At 41.7% G+C, this 22,206-nt stretch overlaps 1 protein-coding gene across 1 annotated transcript in view; it reads left to right on the top strand.

The window, feature by feature from the left end:
* Nucleotides 1-22,206, top strand: part of GLDN (gliomedin) — an 80,142-nt gene that overhangs the window by 26,258 nt on the left and 31,678 nt on the right. The gene's annotated exons all lie outside the window — the stretch shown is intronic.

The raw sequence follows: 22,206 nt of genomic DNA, 5'->3' as shown, positions 1-22,206 counted from the left end.
AGGAGGGAACCCATGAATGCTCCTCCGGACTGTAGTTCCGCCAGTGAACCAAATACTGTACGTGGCCCCGGATATACAAGAGTCAAAAATGCTGCTGACCTCATATTCTTCATGGTTGTCAACAGAGATAGGATGGGGACGAGGCAACACAGTGGTAAACCGATTACAAACCAATGGTTTCAAGAGGAAGACATGAAAAACACTGGAGATGTGCATTGCTGGAGGAAGGTCAAGAGCGTAGGCCACAGGATTGACCCGTCGGAGTATTTAAAAAGGACCAACATAATGGGAAGCCTGTTTATTGGAAGGCACACAAAGGTTCAAGTTGTGGGAGGACAGTCAAACCCTCTCACCAACCTGGTAGGAAGGCGCGGGCAGATGCCTACGATCAGCCTGGAACTTTTGGCGCTGCATAGACTGATGAAGGCAACCCTGAATCTGCACTCACGTGGAACGGAGTTGCCGTAGATGCTGCTCCAAAGCTGGAATACCCTGAGACATGAATGAATCGGGCAACAAGGATGGTTGAAACCCATAATTCACCATGAACAGGGATAACTGGGAGGAAGCATTAATAGCACTATTACAAGCCAACTCTGCCCAAGGTAACAGTTCAGACCAATTATTGTGGTGATCTGAGACATAGCAACGAAGGAACTGTTCCAGATCTTAATTAGACAGTTCTGCAGCCCCATTGGATTGAGGGTGATATGCCGAGGAGAAGGAAAGCTGGATCCCCATTTGAGCACAAAAGGAACGCCAAAATCTAGAGACAAACTGGCTACCTCGGTCTGAGACTATCTCCTTGGGAAGCCCATGCAAACGGAAGACCTCCCAGGCAAAAATTGAAGCAAGCTCCTGAGCGGTACGCAGTTTCTTCAAGGGAATGCAATGTGACATTTTAGGAAAACGGTCAACCACCATTAGGAAAACAGTATTGCCATTGGAAACAGGGAGCTCAACAATGAAGTTCATGGAAAGATGTGTCCAAGGATGCTCACCATTAGCAATAGGTTGAAGAAGACCCACAGGAAGAGTCTTATTCTGTGCACAGACTGAGCAGGAGGCAACATACGCAGCAACATCAGAACGAAGACCTGGCCAGCAGAATTATCAAGTGACAGACCAAATCATTTGGCTCTTGCCCGGATGACCTGTGGTTTTAGGATAGTGGTAAGTGTGCTAAAGTTTAGTTCCAAGATTCTCAGGAACAAAGCACTTACCACTAGGTTTCTCAGGAGGTTCATTGTTTTCTGCAGCCAGGATCTCCTCCCCCAAGGGAGAAATCAAATTCGTATGTATGGTGGCCAAAATATGGTCAAGAGGTATAACTAGAGTAGGCACAGACTCCTCCTTGGACAGAGGCGAAAATTGTCGAGAGGGGGCATCAGCCCTAACATTCTTACTACCAGGCAGGTAGGAGACCACATAATTAAACCAAGACAAAAATAGCGCCCATCTGGCCTGTCTTGGCAACAAACGTTTTGCTTCGGATAGATAAGTTACATTCTTGTGGTCAGTAAGAATGAGCACTGGTACACTAGTACCCTCAAGAAGATGCCTCCATTTCTTGAGTGCCAAAATTATGGCCAGTAATTCCCTGTCGCCAATTTCATAATTATACTCCGCTAGAGACAATTTCTTAGAGAAGAAACCGCACAGATGCAAGGAACCTTCAGACGTAGGACGTTGAGACAAGAGGGCACCTACTCAAGTCTCAGACGCATCGACCTCAAGAATGAAAGGCAGGACAGGGTTAGGCTGAGCCAGAACGGGAGCGGCAGCAAAGGCAGTCTTAAGACTATCAAAGACCTTAATGGCAGTAGATGAGTGGATCATTCACTTTACGGGTCATGTCTGTGATAGGTTTGACCAAGGAACAATTTTTTTTAATAAACTTTCTATAGTAATTGGTGAAACCCAAAAAATGTTAAATAGACTGAAAACCAACTGGGCAAGGCGGCCGAGGCCACTGCAGAACTGCAGACTTGTCAGGATCCATGGAGAACCTTGCAACAGAGATTACATAACCTAGAAAAGTTACTTGAGTCGGATGGAACTCACATTTCTCGAGTTTACAAAACAGGCCATTCTCACGTAGTCTCTGAAGAACCTGTGTGACATCAGAATGATGAGCCTCAAGTGTGGGTAAGTGTATGAGGATGTCGTCTAAGTACACCACAACACACCATTGCATTAAATAGGCCAAAGGGCATTACAAGAAATTCATAACGCCCGCTCCTGGTGTTAAATGCAGTTTTCCATTCGTGGCCCTCCTTGATCCTAACGAGATTGTACGCTTCTCTAAAATCAAATTTAGAAAAATCCGTAGCTCCCTTGAGGCGGGCAAAGAGTTTTGTAATGAGCGGAATAGGGTAAGTATTCTTAATGGTAAGACGATTAAGACCCCTATAATCGATGCATGGTCTTAACTCACCACCCTTTTTCTTTACAAAGAAGAAGCCAGGCCCTGCAGGAGAGCAGGATTTGCAGATGATCCTCTGCAACAGAGAATCGGCAACATATTCCTCCATAGCACAATTCTCTGCAACAGACAGAGGGTAAACCTGGCCCAGAGGAGGAATGGCTCCGGGTTGCAGATTTATGACACAATCGTAAGACCGGTGAGGAGGCAACGTACCAGCACGCACCTTGTCAAAAACATCTAGGAACTTTCGGTACTCCTTTGGCAATTGAGATACTGAAGAAGTGCACAAGACTTTGACTGGTTTCCGAAGACAAGTGGAAATACATTGTGGAGACCATGACAAAATTGCGGACCTGCACCAGTCGAGACTGGGATTGTGCTTTTGGAGCCAGGGATAACCCAGAACAACCGGAAAATGCAGAGAGTTTATCACCTGGAACTGGAGGGTTTCAAAATGGACAGCCCCAACAGCCATGGATAACGGAGCAGTTTCATGAGCGCAGTGGACCGAGGCAATACAGGAATGGAGTGCTTTGATATAAAAGCTCTGTCAATGAAATAGCCTGCAGCACCGGAGTCAAGAAGAGCCTGGGTGACTATGGAGGAGTCCACCCAAGAAAGGACAACCGTGACCAAAGGTTTCTCCTTTAGCAGTTCTGGGGACAAGGATAAACCACCCAAGGTCTGCCCTCTTAGGTGCGAGCATTTCCCGGTCATGTAGGACAAGACTTTAAAAGGTGGCCCTGTAACACACAATAGAGGCAGAACCCCTCCCTCCTCCTAAAGGCCCTCTCTGCCCCGGAGAGATGTGTGAATCCCAACTGGATCGGCTCAGCAGTACCTGGTGACTCAAGACCAGGAGGCATGGGAGGAGAGGGAGGCATGGGTGGGAACACATACAGAGGAGACAACGGAACAGGAGGCTTCCGCAAGCACTCCTTGAAAGAGGGCCTCTCTCTGAGTCTGATGTCAATTAGGATTAAAAAAAGACACCAATGCCTTGAGATCCTCTGGTAAATCTCTGGCAGCAACTTTGTCTTTAATCGCATCCGAGACCCCATGAAAGAAGGTGGCAACAAGGGCTTCATTGTTTCAGCCTACCTCTGCGGCAAGCGTAAGGAACTCAATGGCATACTGAGCAACAGATCTCATACCTTGCTGAATGGACATGAGTTGTTTAGCAGCAGAGGAGGAGCGAGACTAAACATCAAATACCCTTCGAAAGGAGGCCACAAATTCAGGGTAATTTGAAATCACAGGTTTATTAGTCTCCCACAAGAGATTAGCCCAGGCGACAGCTGTGCCAGAGAGTAACGAGATGAGAAATCCCACCTTAGCTCTGTCAGAGGGAAACGCCTGAGGTAACATCTCAAAGTAAATGCCCACCTGGTTCAAAAACCCTCTGCACTGAATAGGATCACCTCCATATCGCTGAGGTAGAGGTGCAGAACCGGACATGCTCCTGGTAGGACTCTGTGCAGCAGTGGAAACAGGAGCAGCCATAACTTGTGGGACACTCTGGTCCAAATGTGCAGTGCGAGTCAGCAGGGTTTGCAGGGCTAGTGCAAATTGATCCAAGTGGTGATCCTGTTCATCCATCTTGGAAATGATGGTAGATAAAGGCGGATTATTAGCACTATCGGGATTTAGGGCCCTTGCGTAATGTCAGGGTGCCAGGAATCAGACTCGAGAAGTGCAAAAATAATCACACCTTTATTAAAAACAAAAAATAATAAAAAGTCCACAAGTCAAACAAGCCGGAAGTCAAAGCCAGAGCTGGTAGACAGACGAGCCGAGTCAGGAGCCAAAGCAAGTAGTCAGACGAGTCGGAATCAGGAACAACAAGGAGAAAAGCAGAGTCAAGAACAAGCCAGGTATCAGGAACCAGAAGGGACATCAGACAGCCAGGTAATACACAGGAACTGGAACACAGGAACTCACAAACAGGTCTGAGACAATGCAAGGGCAAAGCATTCTGAGCAGAGGCACTTTAAATATTAAGTGATGATATCACAATTCTGAGACTGTAACCTGTCTCACACAGATGATGTTCAGCAGTCTTGCCATAAGAGGACGTGCAGGAAATAAGCAGCATCACACACTCTGTACCAGATTCAGTAAGAGAGGTGAGAAAAATGGCTGCCAGCAGCACATGGCAAACAAAACAGGGAAAAAAAACCTGACAGAATGTCCTTTAAGTCTGTTCTGCTTGTCTTGTGGTAGAAAAGACCCTTTTCCACCCGTAATATCAGAAATGATTTCTGCCAGACCAGGTCCAAACAAGGTCTTACCCTTGTAAGGAAGAGCCAGAAGCTTGGAATTAGAGGTAACATCCGCTGACCAAGATTTTAGCCACAACGCCCTACGGGCTAGGACAGTGAAGCCAGACATCTTGGCTCCCAGTCTAATAACTTGCATAGTAGCATCAGAAATAAAGGAATTGGCTAGTTTTAGAGCCTTAATCTTATCTTAGATCTCCTCCAATGGAGTTTCTACCAAAATTGATTCAGTCGAGGTGTCACACCAATAAGAAGCCGCACTTGCCACTGTGGCAATACAAACTGCAGGTTGCCATTAAAGACCTTGATGAACATACATCTTCTTCAAATAAGACTCCAGCTTTTTGTCCATGAGATCCTTAAAGGAACCTATAGCGATCGTAGTTCTTTTAGCCAGAGTAGAAATGGCCCCTTCTACTTTAGGCACCGTGCGTCATGAATCTTGAAAACTCAGCAACAGGAAACATCTTCTTAAAAACAGGAGAAGGGGAGAAAGGTATCCCTGGCTTCTCCCATTCCTGTGAAATAATCTCCGTCACACGGTCTGGAAAAGGAAACACTTCCACAGAGGAAGGAACATCATAGTATTTATTAAGTTTACAAGACTTCTTAGGGTTGACAACGACAGAAGTATCAGAGTTGTCTAAAGTAGCCAATATCTCCTTTAACAGTACACAAAGGTGTTCAAGCTTAAATCTGAAGTTTACCTCTTCAGTATCAGATAAAGGAATTATACTGTCTGAATCTGAGATTTGACCCTCAGAGGCTACCGGCGTATCCTCCTCATCAGACTTATGAGGGAAGGCAACCTGCGTAGCAATAGGTGGAACAGAAACCTTACTATCTGAATGTCTATTTTTCCTCTTACGTTTTCCCAGCAAAGGAAAGGCAGATAATGCCGCAGATACCACAGAAGATACCTGAACTATAATAATAAACAAATGAGCTACAAATAGTAAATTAACTCCTTCATACCCCTAAACGAGATTAACCCCTAAGTCTCTAGCCACATACATTAAATGTGCCTGCACCCTGCCTGATAAAAATCCTCTACTAAGGATTCAGTCCCAATTATATAATGCAGAGAGTTTACCAAACTTCCCCTCCTCCATTGACAGAGGCAAAGATAATGACTGGGGATTATGGGTAGGGGAGTGACACTTAACAGCTTTGCTGTGGTGCTCTTTGCCTCCTCCTGCTGGCCAGGAGTGATATTCCCACTAGTAATTGAATGACGTTGAGGACTCTCCATATCTTAGGAAAGATAAAGGAATAGTAAAAGTTCAGAGACCAGTCATACAGCTGGAGAGTTAATATTACCACTTTAAAAAGTTTATATTCAAAAGCTTTGAACACATATCTCAAAACCCAAATACAATACGCACAGATGACAAGTGCAGCTGCTGTCCTTGACTCTTCTACTAGAACAGATAACGTCTTGAGAGAAATGAAAGGACAAGAAGATTTTAACATTATACTTTTGTTATCATTCACACAACATAAAGCAATGTGTAAAAACCTAAATTAAAGTGACATGATGGTGAAAATTAAACTTTCATTATTCCGATGGAACATGCAATTTAAGATGCTTTTCAATTGAATTATATCTTAACATTTCCTTTGTTCTCTTGATATCCTTTGTTGAAAAGTATACCTATGTATGCACTACTGGGAGCTAGCTGGTAATTGGTAGCTACACAAACCCCAGATATGCCTCTTGTCACTGGTCCACCAGATGTGTTCAGCTAGGTTACAGAAGTGCATTGTTGTTTAGGAGCAGACTTTAACTATGTGTTTTACCCCTATGAAAGAGTTGTACTTGCTTAAAAAAATTGCTGTGGTTAAAGCCGATATACTGTAATTCCCCCATCTAGGCTATTTTTTTGGGGTTCAAGGAAGGTGCCCCGCCGTTCCTCTGGCATCCACACCAAGTGAACCATCGCCCCCCTTGAACCCCCAGGCAGAGGCAAAAAAGATAGTGAAGATGGGGAATTACAGTGCATTGTATATATGTGTGATATGGTGACTTGATGAACTCTGAGGGGATTTATGATCTTACATCGGACTTTACCCACAGCCACTTGGGTAATGTCTATTTTACCCGGGTAATCCTAGGATTAACAATATCTGACTTTACCCTTAACACATATATATATATATATATATATATATATATATATATATATATATATATATATATATATATATATATATATATATATATATATCAGCAAAGTCAAAGAAAGCACTCACTGGTCTTCAGATAAATCATCAAAATAGAATTTTATTAGTGACGTTTCGGGACAAACAGCGTCCCTTCCTCTGACCAACCCCAATAAACACTTACCCACATCACACACCCTTCTGCATCTATTCATGCCATCTCGCTATCACCTAGGAAGTCAATTTTCAACCAGATCCTTTTGTACAGGATAGTTGAAACCTGTAGCAATTACTTTGCTACCTAGGATAGCAGGAACATTATATCTCACATTTCCCGAATTACTACACCTACCATGTCCAGCAATGCAGCCACCATGTCAAATTTTCAATTAAATTGTAATTAACAACCAGCACATATAGGTGGCAACTAAATAAATAAATAAATAAACGAATAAATAAATAATAAATACTTACCATAAACCTAAAACATATAATAACAACTGCTTGGCCATGGATAGTGTGAAATATCAGGCATTAGCAAGAAAAGCCCTTTTGTTCCCAAATAATTGAGTTGCTATCTTTACCCTTTTCAATCTGTATCTTTATTCTTATTTTCATTCTTATCTTTTGTGCCCAACTACAAGTTCTCTATTTATAATGTGAGTTTTGATAATAGTTCTTTTTCCTACACCCCTAGAGTATAATCCTGTTTATCACTGTGGTGATTGTTGAACTCAGTTGTGCTTACATCTTTATGCACAGCATAACTACTAAAAAGTTAAACTTTAGTATTTAGTTCCTAGTAATATGTCACCATTCCCTAACCTAATTATAATAAACACACAACCACGTTATTTTTTGATTACATGCACAGCCTACCAAATCACTGCTTAATAACACTCTTTCCTTTTGAGAGTTTCACATTTAAGATTTTCTTTTTTTGCACCAAACACCTGCACACTATGTTTATTCACACAATATCAATTAGGCTTTGCTTACACACTATTGGCTAACACCAGTATTTAACCTGATAGCAGGTGAACACCACTAGATCTCTGATGAAGCGAATGTGAGCATGCGGGAAACGCGTCAGATCCAGCCCTGCACACTGTGACTGTGTCTTTCACTTGACTGTTCATTAAACTAACCACTTTGGAAATAGAGTCTGCAGTTCCTCGTCTTTCTTTCTTCTAATACTATATATATATATATCATCAAAGTCAAAGAAAGCACTCACTGGTCTTCAGATAAATCATCAAAATAGAATTTTATTAGTGACGTTTCGGGACAAACAGCGTCCCTTCCTCTGACCAACGGAAACTGCAAACAAACAGACTAATAAAGGCCTGTTAAACCCTCCCCCAAAGAGGCCACCAATGAATGGAGGCCGTGTGCAAACACACCAGGACTGTACCAATTGACAGAAAAATGTGCTATAGAATAACTGTCTAGTGTCAAGTATAAACTCGTGTAACAAGTGTATATCCATAATAAATATATGGCTGAGCAAACAAAGTGTATCAAAATAAAAGTGTGTAAAAATTACTTCAGTATCCCTCACTGATAGCCCATAATAATATATATCCCTGGCAAAGTGGGAGCCCACAAATGGAACATTCCAAATACAGGAGACACACGCCCCCATGGGAGTCATAGTCAATATTGGATCTGTGCGGTTCACTAACCATATCAATCACACAGATAAATGTATATGTAAATAAAACAAATACCGAGCAAATACACCACTATCGTCGGCGCAAAACTGTCTCACTCACAGCCAGAACCTGTCTGACAGTATACTAGGCCGATCGCAGTGCAGCTCAGCCACACCCACCCAAATCCATTGGTTGGGGATCAAAAGAATAACAAACCCCTGATAGGCTCTCAGCGGTGATAGGAGTGCACTAGTAAACTCACCCTGCTGATCGTAATATCGGATACAACAAATCCGCATGATCACATCCACAGCATTCCATTATAGCACACAACTTATATGCGTGTAATACAAACATACATATTAGTGTCCCACAGTCACAGAGAAAGGCCATATGACGCTATTTACATGATAGAGCCAACCATGGTGACACTAGGTCACACCTATTCCTATCCGATTCCGGATCACAGCAAAATGCACCAGTGATAGGCTCATTGTAACAAAGTGACACCCGGCATTAGAACGTCTCACTCGCAAAAACCGACAGCTCACAGAGCCGACCGCAGCGAAGCTCAGCCACACCCACCAATAGAATAACAAATTACTGATAGGCCAACAGCAGCAATGGGAGTACACTAGTGAATTCACCATGCATAATACCAGACGACCTCCTCACTGTAAGGACGCATCAAATCCATGTATGATCATTTATAGTCACTCAAGTCAGCTATGTCTATCGTGTAGCGTTATGTTCAAGCCCACAAGTTTATATGCGGGCATCATATGTCAGTGTCCTATCCATACAACAGATCACATAGATATTCAGTACAATGTGTCAACAGATACAAGAATAAAAAAATCAGAATTACCAAAAATAAAAAATAAAATAAAAGAAAGACTGCATGACCGCTATTTACCTATTAATATCCTAGGGTATTCATGACATGATTATAATGACACTCAATCACCCCTATTAATAGGCTTAAACAATTCTAAGAAAATAATAAACATAAACATCCAATGCCCATCTAACTCAGAGAACCCATAGGTTTTGGTTTTCTTGTCCTGATTCTATTTTCGCCTGACAGTGGTTGAGCCCCTATGGAGTATATATGTGAGTTTTTTACAATTGTTCATGTTGGACAGTATGCCCTTTATGATTGATACAGACACTGTGTTGATAGAAAATGTGGTGTTGGGATACTGAGGATCGAGGTGGATATCTTTTTTCTGATTGGTGTAGGTTATGTAATTGCACTTTATTTTATCTTTTGTTGTTCAATTTTTAATGTTTGGTTTTGCTTTTCACATGGGGAATCGGCTATCATGGATAGTGATATGTAGGTCGGTGGTACCTACAGCAATGTGTGGGTGGATACACGGTGCTATTTAGAGTTCTATAATATATTTGAATATTGTATACATATCGCCCTATGGGTTCTCTGAGTTAGATGGGCATTGGATGTTTATGTTTATTATTTTCTTAGAATTGTTTAAGCCTATTAATAGGGGTGATTGAGTGTCATTATAATCATGTCATGAATACCCTAGGATATTAATAGGTAAATAGCGGTCATGCAGTCTTTCTTTTATTTTATTTTTTATTTTTGGTAATTCTGATTTTTTTATTCTTGTATCTGTTGACACATTGTACTGAATATCTATGTGATCTGTTGTATGGATAGGACACTGACATATGATGCCCGCATATAAACTTGTGGGCTTGAACATAACGCTACACGATAGACATAGCTGACTTGAGTGACTATAAATGATCATACATGGATTTGATGCGTCCTTACAGTGAGGAGGTCGTCTGGTATTATGCATGGTGAATTCACTAGTGTACTTTTACATATACATTTATCTGTGTGATTGATATGGTTAGTGAATCGCACAGATCCAATATTGACTATGACTCCCATGGGGGCGTGTGTCTCCTGTATTTGGAATGTTCCATTTGTGGGCTCCCACTTTGCCAGGGATATATATTATTATGGACTATCAGTGAGGGATACTGAAGTAATTTTTACACACTTTTATTTTGATACACTTTGTTTGCTCAGCCATATATTTATTATGGATATACACTTGTTACACGAGTTTATACTTGACACTAGACAGTTATTCTATAGCACATTTTTCTGTCAATTGGTACAGTCCTGGTGTGTTTGCACACGGCCTCCATTCATTGGTGGCCTCTTTGGGGGAGGGTTTAACAGGCCTTTATTAGTCTGTTTGTTTGCAGTTTCTGTTGGTCAGAGGAAGGGACGCTGTTTGTCCCGAAACGTCACTAATAAAATTCTATTTTGATGATTTATCTGAAGACCAGTGAGTGCTTTCTTTGACTTTGCTGATGAATTTCCCTACAGAGCACCCTGGCAGCTGATGGTATTTGGTGAGAGTGCATATACCCCCTCTTGTTCTTGGCTGTATATATATATACATATATATATATATATATATATATATACATACAGGGAGTGCAGAATTATTAGGCAAATGAGTATTTTGACCACATCATCCTCTTTATGCATGTTGTCTTACTCCAAGCTGTATAGGCTCAAAAGCCTACTACCAATTAAGCATTTTGGTGATGTGCATCTCTGTAATGAGAAGGGGTGTGGTCTAATGACATCAACACCCTATATCAGGTGTGCATAACTATTAGGCAACTTCCTTTCCTTTGGCAAAATGGGTCAAAAGAAGGACTAGACAGGCTCAGAAAAGTCAAAAATAGTGAGATATCTTGCAGAGGGATGCAGCACTCTTAAAATTGCAAAGCTTCTGAAGCGTGATCATCGAACAATCAAGCGTTTCATTCAAAATAGTCAACAGGGTCGCAAGAAGCGTGTGGAACAACCAAGGCGCAAAATAACTGCCCATGAACTGAGAAAAGTCAAGCGTGCAGCTGCCAAGATGCCACTTGCCACCAGTTTGGCCATATTTCAGAGCTGCAACATCACTGGAGTGCCCAAAAGCACAAGGTGTGCAATACTCAGAGACATGGCCAAGGTAAGAAAGGCTGAAAGACGACCACCACTGAACAAGACGCACAAGCTGAAACGTCAAGACTGGGCCAAGAAATATCTCAAGACTGATTTTTCTAAGGTTTTATGGACTGATGAAATGAGAGTGAGTCTTGATGGGCCAGATGGATGGGCCCGTGGCTGGATTGGTAAAGGGCAGAGAGCTCCAGTCCGACTCAGACGCCAGCAAGGTGGAGGTGGAGTACTGGTTTGGGCTGGTATCATCAAAGATGAGCTTGTGGGGCCTTTTCGGGTTGAGGATGGAGTCAAGCTCAACTCCCAATCCTACTGCCAGTTTCTGGAAGACACCTTCTTCAAGCAGTGGTACAGGAAGAAGTCTGCATCCTTCAAGAAAAACATGATTTTCATGCAGGACAATGCTCCATCACACGCGTCCAAGTACTCCACAGCGTGGCTGGCAAGAAAGGGTATAAAAGAAGAAAATCTAATGACATGGCCTCCTTGTTCATCAAATGTGAGATTTACAAGGAGGGAAAACAGTACACCTCTCTGAACAGTGTCTGGGAGGCTGTGGTTGCTGCTGCACGCAATGTTGATGGTGAACAGATCAAAACACTGACAGAATCCATGGATGGCAGGCCTTTGAGTGTCCTTGCAAAGAAAGGAGGCTATATTGGTCACTGATTTGTTTTGTTTTTGAATGTCAGAAATGTATATTTGTGAATGTTGAGATGTTATATTGGTTTCACTGGTAAAAATAAATAATTGAAATGGGTATATATTTGTTTTTTGTTAAGTTGCCTAATAATTATGCACAGTAATAGTCACCTGCACACACAGATATCCCCCTAAAATAGCTATAAATAAAACAAACTAAAAACTACTTCCAAAACTATTGAGATTTGATATTAATGAGTTTTTTGGGTTCATTGAGAACATGGTTGTTGTTCAATAATAAAATTAATCCTCAAAAATACAACTTGCCTAATAATTCTGCACTCCCTGTATATACACACACACTCTTTAGAGCATTCCCAGTCAAATACCTTTAACCCCTTAATGAACGACGACTTACGCCATATGTCCTCAAAATAAATACAATTAATGCCTGAGGACGTATGGAGTACGTCGTCGGCTAAACTGAGCACTGGAAGCGTTCAAGATGTCCAGGCATCCCTACAATACTGTTTCCGAGTGCCGGGACCGGTTTGATCACTCCCCCACGAGTGATCACTTCCGGTTTTGCTCCACGTGGAGCCCGGCAGTGTAGCAGAGCATTGGAAGTGATCGGACACGCTTCCGATGCTCTACTTGTGTGCTAAGTGCCTCAGTGGGTCAAGGCACTTAGTTAGTTATAAAATAAAAAAAATAAAAAAATGTAAAAAAAAAAATAAACAGCCCTAAATAGCCCCCCCCTTCACAAGGCTTCCAAGATTGCGATGCCCAGTGCATCATGGGGCCTCTGGGGGTGTCCCTAGCCTGCCTCATCATAGGGGCAAGCTAGGGTCACTCGATCTGAGCCTCCCACCCAAAAAAAATAAATCATAATAAAATACCCCATTTGTCTAATCATGTCAATGTTTGTAAATATTGACTCTGATAAGTGTGGATCTCCCTCCCTCTCCTCACTTGTGATTTTGTTGGAGAGAGAGAGAGACCTGCATTTAGCAGAGATTTATTTCTTTTATTTGTTAAAAAATTAGAGATCCAAAGGCTCTTTTCAGAGCCATTAACCCCTAGTTTGCCAGTGATCACTATAAATCACTGGCACTTTTTTTGCTGTCTGTGCATTTTTTTAGGGGTTCATTTTTTTGTTGTAATTATTTTTTAAAAACCCAAAGGCTCTTTTCAGAGCCATTTAGCTAATTTAATTTAATTTCCAGAGTCATTAACCCCTAGCTTGCCAGTGATCGCTATAAATCACTGGCAGTAGCATAGATGTACTTCTTTGATGTCTGCATTTTTTTAGGGGTTAATTTTTTTAGGGGTTAATTTTTTAAAAACCCAAAGGCCATTTAGTTAATTTAATTTTCAGAGCCATTAACCCCTAGCTTGACATTTAGTTAATTAATTTAATTTAATTAGTTTTTCTGTGACAAATACAATAATGTCACAGAAAACATATAGTGCTGAGGAGGCGTATGCTACCCTTGCGTCAGAGTCAGATGCCTCTATGTCTGACTCAGACCCCAATTTTTACCCTGCCATGTGCTCAGATACATCATTAGATGCAGTCTCAACTGATAGTGATGTATCTGTGGCTGCGAGCCCCCCTGCTAGCCCCCCTGCCAGAAGGAGGCATGTTGCTGCCATTCCCGCTGAAGATTGGGTAACGCCTCATCTCCAGAGGCCAGATATCCCACCCTTCACAGCAAATCCTGGCATAAATATAGATGTGGCAGTTTATAGCCCCCAACAGTTTTTGGAGGTGTTTCTTGGCAATGATGTATTGGGGAACATTGTCGCCCAAACTAATTTATAGCCCAACAGTACTGTGCTGCAAAGCCTGAAACATATTTGGCAAAGCAGCAATGGGCCCCCGTCGATGTGCCAGAATTAAAAAAAATTCTGGGCATTGACTATGCTGATGGGCATCATAAAGAAACCCTCTGTTCGCTCCTACTGAAGCAGTAGCCCCATCTGCTCTACCCCCATTTTCTTCCAGAGTATGTCGAGGCAGATGTATGAAATGATTCTGCATTTGATGCACTTCAGCGACAACAGCCTGTGCACCCCTAGGGAGCATCCCCAATTTGACAGACTGTATAAAATCCGCCCCCTGATTACCCACTTTTCTGCCAGGTTTGCAGAGGCTTATACACCTGGAAGGAATATATGCGTTGATGAATCCCTGATGAAGTATAAGGGAAGGCTGGGATTCAAGCAGTATATTCCTTCCAAGCGCTCCAGGTATGGGGTAAAGGTGTATAAGCTCTGTGAGAGCGAGGCTGGGTATACTCAGGCCTTCTGGGTGTATGAGGGAAAGGATAGCCACCTTGACCCTCCAGGTTGCCCAGAACATATGGGAACCACTGGCAAGATTGTCTGGGACCTGATATTACCCCTAATGAACAAAGGGTATCACTTGTACTTAGACAATTTTTATACAAATGTCCTTTTGTTCAAGCTACTGTATTGCTTTGATACAGTAGCTTGCGGTACAATTAAAAAGAACCGCACAGGCTTCCCAGGACAATTTGTACGCACCCGGTTACAAAGGGGGGAGACCTCAGCTCTGCGCCAAGAGGAGCTGTTGGCACTTAAGTACAGAGATAAGAAGGATGTATACCTTCTTACCACCATCCACACAGAGAGGACGGTGCCAGTCTCTGTACTTGGCAGAACTGAGATCATAAGGAAGCCAGTATGCATCAAGTCTTATAACCGGCATATGGGTGGGGTTGATCTGATTAGCCTTACCTAATTATGCGGAAGACAAGGGCCTGGTACAAAAAGGTTGCAATTTACCTAATGCAGATTGCAACCCATAACACTTTTTTGTTGTTCAAAAAAGCAAACCCCGGAATGAAACAGACTTTTTTACAGTTTCAGCTCCAGATCATTTTGGGATTTTGTACCATGATGCACCTGCTCCCCGGGCGGTGATGGGAGAGAGCAGAGTTGGGGCTACCCATTTTATTTTTAAAATCCCCCCTACTGCCGCAAAGCAGAAACCACAAAAAAAAATACCCTAGGGTGTCTACTTTTCAAAAATATATGGTTTGATGGGGGGTAAATTTCATTGGCCAGCTTCAGAAATGTCCCAAATCGGACATGGGTGCATGATGACGTGAAAATTCCAAGTTGAAAAACTGGAATGCGCCCCCTAAAAATAAGGCCTTTTAGCCCCCAGAGAACCCGACACACCTATACATGGGTGGTATCACTGTACTCAGGAGATGTTGTTGAACACATATTGAGGTGTTTTTTGGCAGTAACACATAACAGGAACTGAGAATCCATGCCTAAAATACAATGTGTGTGAAAAATAACACCAAAAAATGACTACCCAAAGTTTGACAAAGACTGGTGGTTGAATTAGTGCATGCAAAGTGTTAAAATACCAGCATTTGAAATACCCTAGGGTGTCTACTTTTCAAAAATATATGGTTTGATGGGGGGTAAATTTCATTGGCCAGCTTCAGAAATGTCCCAAATCGGACATGGGTGCATGATGACGTGAAAATTCCAAGTTGAAAAACTGTAATGTGCCCCCTAAAAATAAGGCATTTTAGCCCCCAGAGAACCCGACACACCTATACATGGGTGGTATCACTGTACTCAGGAGATGTTATTGAACACGTGCCTAAAGTACGTGTGAAAAATAACACAAAAAAATGACTACCCAAAAGTTTGACAAAGACTGGTGGTTGAATTAGTGCATGGAAAGTGTTAAAATACCAGCATTTGAAAAACCCTAGGGTGTCTACTTTTCAAAAATATATGGTTTGATGGGGGTAATTTACATTGCCCGGCTTCAGAAATGTCCCAAATAGGACATGGGTGCATGATGACCGATGTGAAAATTCCAAGTTGAAAAACTGTAATGTGCCCCCTAAAAATAAGGCATTTTAGCCCCCAGAGAACCCGACACACCTTAACATGGGTGGTATCACTGTACTCAGGAGATGTTATTGAACACATATTGAGGTGTTTTTTGGCAGTAACATATAACATGAACTGAGAATCCATGCCTAAAATACACTGGCCTAGATTTGGAGTTTTGCATTCGAAGGGGTGCGTTAGCTACGCGTGCTTTTTTTTGACTGCACCTTTTAAATACCGCTGGTATTTAGAGTTCACAGAATGGCTGCGTTTTCAGTGCGTTAGGCTCCAAAAAGGGAGTGTAGAGCATAATTTACTGCCACTGCAACTCTCAATACCAGCGTTGCTTACGGACACGACCAGCTTCAAAAACGTGCTCATGCACGATTCCCCCATAGGAAACAATGGGACAGTTTGAGCTGAAAAAAAACCTAACACCTGCAAAAAAAGCAGCGTTCAGCTCCTAACGCAGCCCCATTGTTTCTTATGGGGAAACACTTCCTAAGTCTGCACCTAACACCCTAACATGTACCCCGAGTCTAAACACCCCTAGCCTTACACTTATTAACCCCTAATCTGCTGCCCCCGCTATCGCTGACCCCTGCATATTATTTTTAACCCCTAATCTGCCGCTCCGTACACCGCCGCAACCTACATTATAGTTATGTACCCCTAATCTGCTGCCCCTAACACAGCCGACCCCTATATTATATTTATTAACCCCTAATCTGCCCCCCACAACGTCGCCGCCAGCTACCTACAATTATTAACCCCTAATCTGCCGACCAGACCTCACCGCTACTATAATAAAGTTATTAACCCCTAATCCGCCTCACTCCCGCCTCAATAACCCTATAAGAAATAGTATTAACCCCTAATCTGCCCTCCCTAACATCGCCGACACCTAACTTCAATTATTAACCCCTAATCTGCCGACTGCACCTCGCCGCTACTCTAATAAATGTATTAACCCCTAAAGCTAAGTCTAACCATAACCCTAACACCCCCCTAAGTTAAATATAATTTTATTCTAACGAAATAAATTAACTCTTATTAAATAAATTATTCTTATTTAAAGCTAAATACTTACCTGTAAAATAAATCCTAATATAGCTACAATATAAATTATAATTATATTGTAGCTATTTAAGGATTTATATTTATTTTACAGGCAACTTTGTATTTATTTTAACCAGGTACAATAGCTATTAAATAGTTAATAACTATTTAATAGCTACCTAGTTAAAATAATTACAAAATTACCTGTAAAATAAATCCTAACCTAAGTTACAATTAAACCTAACACTACACTATCAATAAATTAATTAAATACAATACCTACAAATAAATACAATTAAATAAACTAACTAAAGTACAAAAAAAAAAAAAAAAACTAAGTTACAAAAAATAAAAAAATATTTACAAACATTAGAAAAATATTACAGGTGTGAGACTTCCTGTTGGAGGCGGGGCATGCAGGTGGCTGCAGGTAGCTGCAGGTGCTGAGGACGCTCCGTGACTCTGAGAGAGGCCTAAATCAATTACCAACATATGCATTTGTTTCCCCTTGGCCACATCCAGGATTGGGAACATGGATTACGATCCAGCATGGGAAGTCCAAGTTGCAGCCTAAAAGTGCACGGTGGCTGGTGCACACCATTTCTATAAAAGCTCCTAAGTGTTGAACCACCACTATTCCAAGATAAGCCCTCTGCTACACTTAAGGCTTTATATTAATGACTGTCAGCGTCTCTATCTACTACACCTGGCAGCTGAACGGCGTCTATAGAGAGGCTCTAGGCTCACCTGCACAAGAGTTGCTTCCTGAACAAACATATCTACATGCTGGTACATAGGATACAGAATGGTGACCCTGACACTTACCTGGTTGAGTGTTCGGTATGCCTAGTGGCAGCCTCTCCCTCCTTTGGCGGTGTTGATTGGGGCATCATCGTGCTCAGACAGTGTTGCTGCAAATGGAGATCCCGGTGCGGGTGAAGATGGAGTCCCTCTCCCGGGTTGAGAGCGGAGCGGTAGCGGCGTGGAGTCTGCCGCGAGGAATCCTGGGTCCCCTGGTTGTGCAGACAGCGGAGGTGGTCCCGCCCCCTTCAGCGTGAGACATCGGGGGTGACATGGCACATCGGTCCTGTTTGCTGTGTGCTCAGGCCCCCCCTCGCCGACGACCGGCATCCCAGCTGAGAAGGAGGAGTGTCGGAGGTGTTTGTTTGATTGGCCGGCAGCTCCCTCTGGCACGGACGTGCTGTCCCCCCCTCGCAGTGGATCCTCTGTCTTGGCTGCAGTTGGGGCGCCTTGAACTCAGTGCACCGCAGTTGGTGAAGATTGAGCAGACAGGCAAGGTACTCCTGTTGAGACTTTGGGTAACGGCTGCAAGGTAGCGTACTCTGAGTTATGTATTCACGCCTGCCTGGGTTAAACTCTTTTTGGGTGCATTTATCATAACTGTACAGCTTGCACAAGCGCCCTAAAACTTTTTGCACTTAGCACATTGGGCCTCTTGGTTGGAGCCACAGAGCGAATTGGTAGCTCAAGATTGACCGAATAAACTGGCTGCGAAGGCAGTAAAGACACTGTTGTAAAATACCATTTGAGCTGAATTAGTTTAAGGCTGAGCTGCATTGTGAGAAAAGCTATTACTCTCTTTTGTGCGGATTGTCTACTTATGTATATCCTGCTTTAGCACAAAATTCTCTCTAGCTATATGTTGTTGTATTGTTTACCTATGAATACTCTGCATTATTGGAAAACTCACTCTTGTTCCAAGTTACCGTTTTTGTGAATGTAAGTTGCTGGGAGATAATATAGGCATGAAAAGGTGGTTACAGAAGGTCACTAGACATTATAATATAGTGGCTGTATCAGTTAGAAACTCTCTCTTAATAGTTAACAGCTGAAAGAGTTTGTTCAGGCTGAGAGACATATACCTGAGGCACACAATATAGATTAAGTTTCTGGTTGAACTCACTGTGATAAACACATAATACTAAGTCCCCTATAGGTGTGTCTTTGACGAATTAATAGGGCTAAATATTAAGACATTGGACTATATCTTATTAAATTAAGTCTAGAACTACATACTAGGGTAGATGTATATACACAAGCTGCATTGGGTATTTCTTATTGTGTTGTTCTACGTTATGAAACTGGAGTATCTATACTGATATCTATTTATTGACACTAATTTGGGTAAAAATATTGCATTATTATTGTTTTCTTGTTTATTTGTTTTCTTAAATTAAAAGGATTTAGAAGTAAGGAATAATTTCCTCACACTTTAGATTAAATTAAAATTTAGGGATTTTGAGGATTAGAAGGGACACCTGAACAAAAATATTTTATCACTTTTTGGAGAATAAGAAAAGCCAGCACTCAAGGAAGGGCTACACAAAGAGATTTACTTAGAGATAGTTTATTAAAGTATTATAAGTTTTTGGAGATTTTCTGATGTGCTCACTACTGTGCTAAGTCTCCCAAATAATACCTAGTACTTCACAGACAAACACTAGTTGGGTCTTGTTCATGGATAAACATATGCAGCAAAGGAGTTCTCCCTCCAATATGCCCCCCAAATCTCGAGAAAAAAAGGGGAGCAGCAGGAACTTGGATTCTAGCACTGTCTCCCCTCTGGAAAAAAGTGTCTCCAATCCTTCTCCTAATAATTTGATAGAATTTGCAGCTGAAGTAGCTAAAATATTGACGCCTCAATTTGATATGATCAAACAGGAGATCAGAAATGAGATATCAAACCTCACTTTGGAGGTTAGACAGTTTTCAACCAGACTAGATGAAATTGAGAATCGGATCTCAGATTTGGAAGATAGATTTAATGTCATTGATCCGATAATGGACACCCATAGCAAAACTATTATCGCGTTGCAAGCCAAGGTTGAAGACCTTGAGGATCGATCGAGGCGCAATAATCTCAAAGTGATTGGCTTGCCTGAGTCTCCTGAGTTTCAAGATCTAATGAATTTTGTCACTATTACATTACCACAGGCTTTGCAGATCCCAGTTCCTGTTGCTCCCTTTCTGATCGAAAGGGTACATAGGATAGGCCAAAGGCGTGAACAGAGTGAGGCCTCGAGGCCTAGGCCTAGGCCAGTAATCTTTAAATTTGTCAACTTTCAGGACAAATTAACATACCTCAAACATTACAGGAAATGTGGTTCTCTCTCTTTGGGCTCACATAAATTACTATTGTTTCAGGATTTCTCCTCAGAAACATTAACCAAGAGAAGAGATATGTCCTTTTTTTATGGGAGGTTACAGAAAGAGAACTACAATATTAGGTTAATTTATCCAGCAAAGCTAATAGTGCAGAAAGATGGTAGTACACACACACTTAACAATGTTATGGAGGCTGAGACTTTTTGTAGGGAGGCAGGGGTCCCATGAACATGTCTCCAACACAACAGGAAGAGGTTTTTCGACCACAGAATCAGAATATTTTATTACTTAGAGTTACTGAAATGAGTAATATGGTCTTCGAATTTAAGAATATGATAGTTTTAGAAATGGTGTTTTTATGTTTGTTGCGGGGTCTTTGTGGGGTTGGGCTGTGTCTATTTTGGTGGGGTTTTTTTTGGTTTTTTTTTCTTCCTTCCTCTTTCTTTCCTCTCTCCCCCTTTTTCCCCCCTCACACCTCCCCCCTCCCTCTCTGTTCCCTGTTATGGCCCACTGTGGAGACGGGTCTTTTGTTTCTTCCTTATGATAAATGTAGCGAGACCCTCTACTCTTTGCCATATACTAGATCAGCAAGATGAATAGTACTGATGACATATAATCTTAATTTTTTATCCTGGAATATAGGGGGCATTAATTCACCAATTAAAAGAAAAGCTGTAATAAAACACTTGGGGAAATTCAACCCTGATATAATCCTCCTACAAGAGTTACATCTTAACGCTATTGAAATTCCCAAACTTAAATCTAAGTGGGTGGGGGAAGTTGTGGCGGCTCCATTTACCTCAAGGAAGAGGGGGGTGGCAATATTATTGAACCGTAAGCTAGAATATAGGATAAGTAATGTTGAACCTGATTCTGAAGGGAGATTTTTAATATTGGAGTTGGAAGTTAAAGGTATTAGATATACACTCTGTAATATATATGGTCCCAATCAAGTTGACCATAATTTTTGGTCCGTCCTACTTGTAAAATTACATAGTTTCATAGGATCAAACTTAATTATTGCAGGTGATCTTAACCTATTAGCAGACCCCTTCTTGGATAACTCTAACAATAGGATGCTAAACAGCAGAGGTAGAAAAATGAGGATATTTCAGAGATTATGTTCCCACCTGGGGGTGGTTGATTTATGGCGAGTTCAGAATCCGGATGTTCGCTCTTATACGTGTATATTGCATGCTCAACGATCTTTCTCTCGACTTGACTATTTTCTGGTTTCAGAAACCATGCTAGTTCGGAACTGGACCACCAGAATTGAAGACATAGCTATTTCTGACCATGCTGTTATTGCATTGGGACTTAGGGCCGTAGGCAGGCGGCTTAGTAAGAATATCTCCTTCCTGAGATATCTGAGTAATAATATTACATTTCAGAACCATCTTCGTTTGAAATGGGCTGAATATCTCAATAATAATCATAATTATATAGACAAGATTGAGACATTTTGGGAGGCTTCTAAAGCCGTTTTACGTGGAGAGATTAAGTATTATACACTCTACTTGTCAAAAAGCAGTAGTACAGGGGCCAGACAAATTAGCCAACCGTGTCAAGAATACATATAGAGCGTATATTATTAGGCGCACGAGAGAATGCTGGGAAGCCTATGTTACAGCGAAGACACTCCGGGATTCATACTTGAAACAGATCAGTGCCCAGGAAGAACTTAGAATGAAAGCAAGGTATGGAGGGTTTACAGGTAGATCAGCAAAGTTCCTAGCAAGGCTAGTCAAGTCTTCACCTAGATACACAATTACCTCTATTAAACAAGGAACCTTGAGATACACAAGCCATGCTGACATAGAAAAAGTATTTTTTGACTTCTTCCAGGATTTATATAGCCAAGAGCCTATCAAACTACATAAAAAAAGAGACATTTTGGGGAAAGTCCTACGTTTATCCATAGAAGCCAGAGATGCCATCAATGCTCCCATTACGGAAGAGGAA

Source organism: Bombina bombina, chromosome 6 (genome assembly GCF_027579735.1).
Source record: "Bombina bombina isolate aBomBom1 chromosome 6, aBomBom1.pri, whole genome shotgun sequence".
Taxonomy (NCBI): domain Eukaryota; kingdom Metazoa; phylum Chordata; class Amphibia; order Anura; family Bombinatoridae; genus Bombina; species Bombina bombina.
Note: the sequence above shows the minus strand (reverse complement) of the source record. Positions and strands in the feature narration are given on the sequence as shown.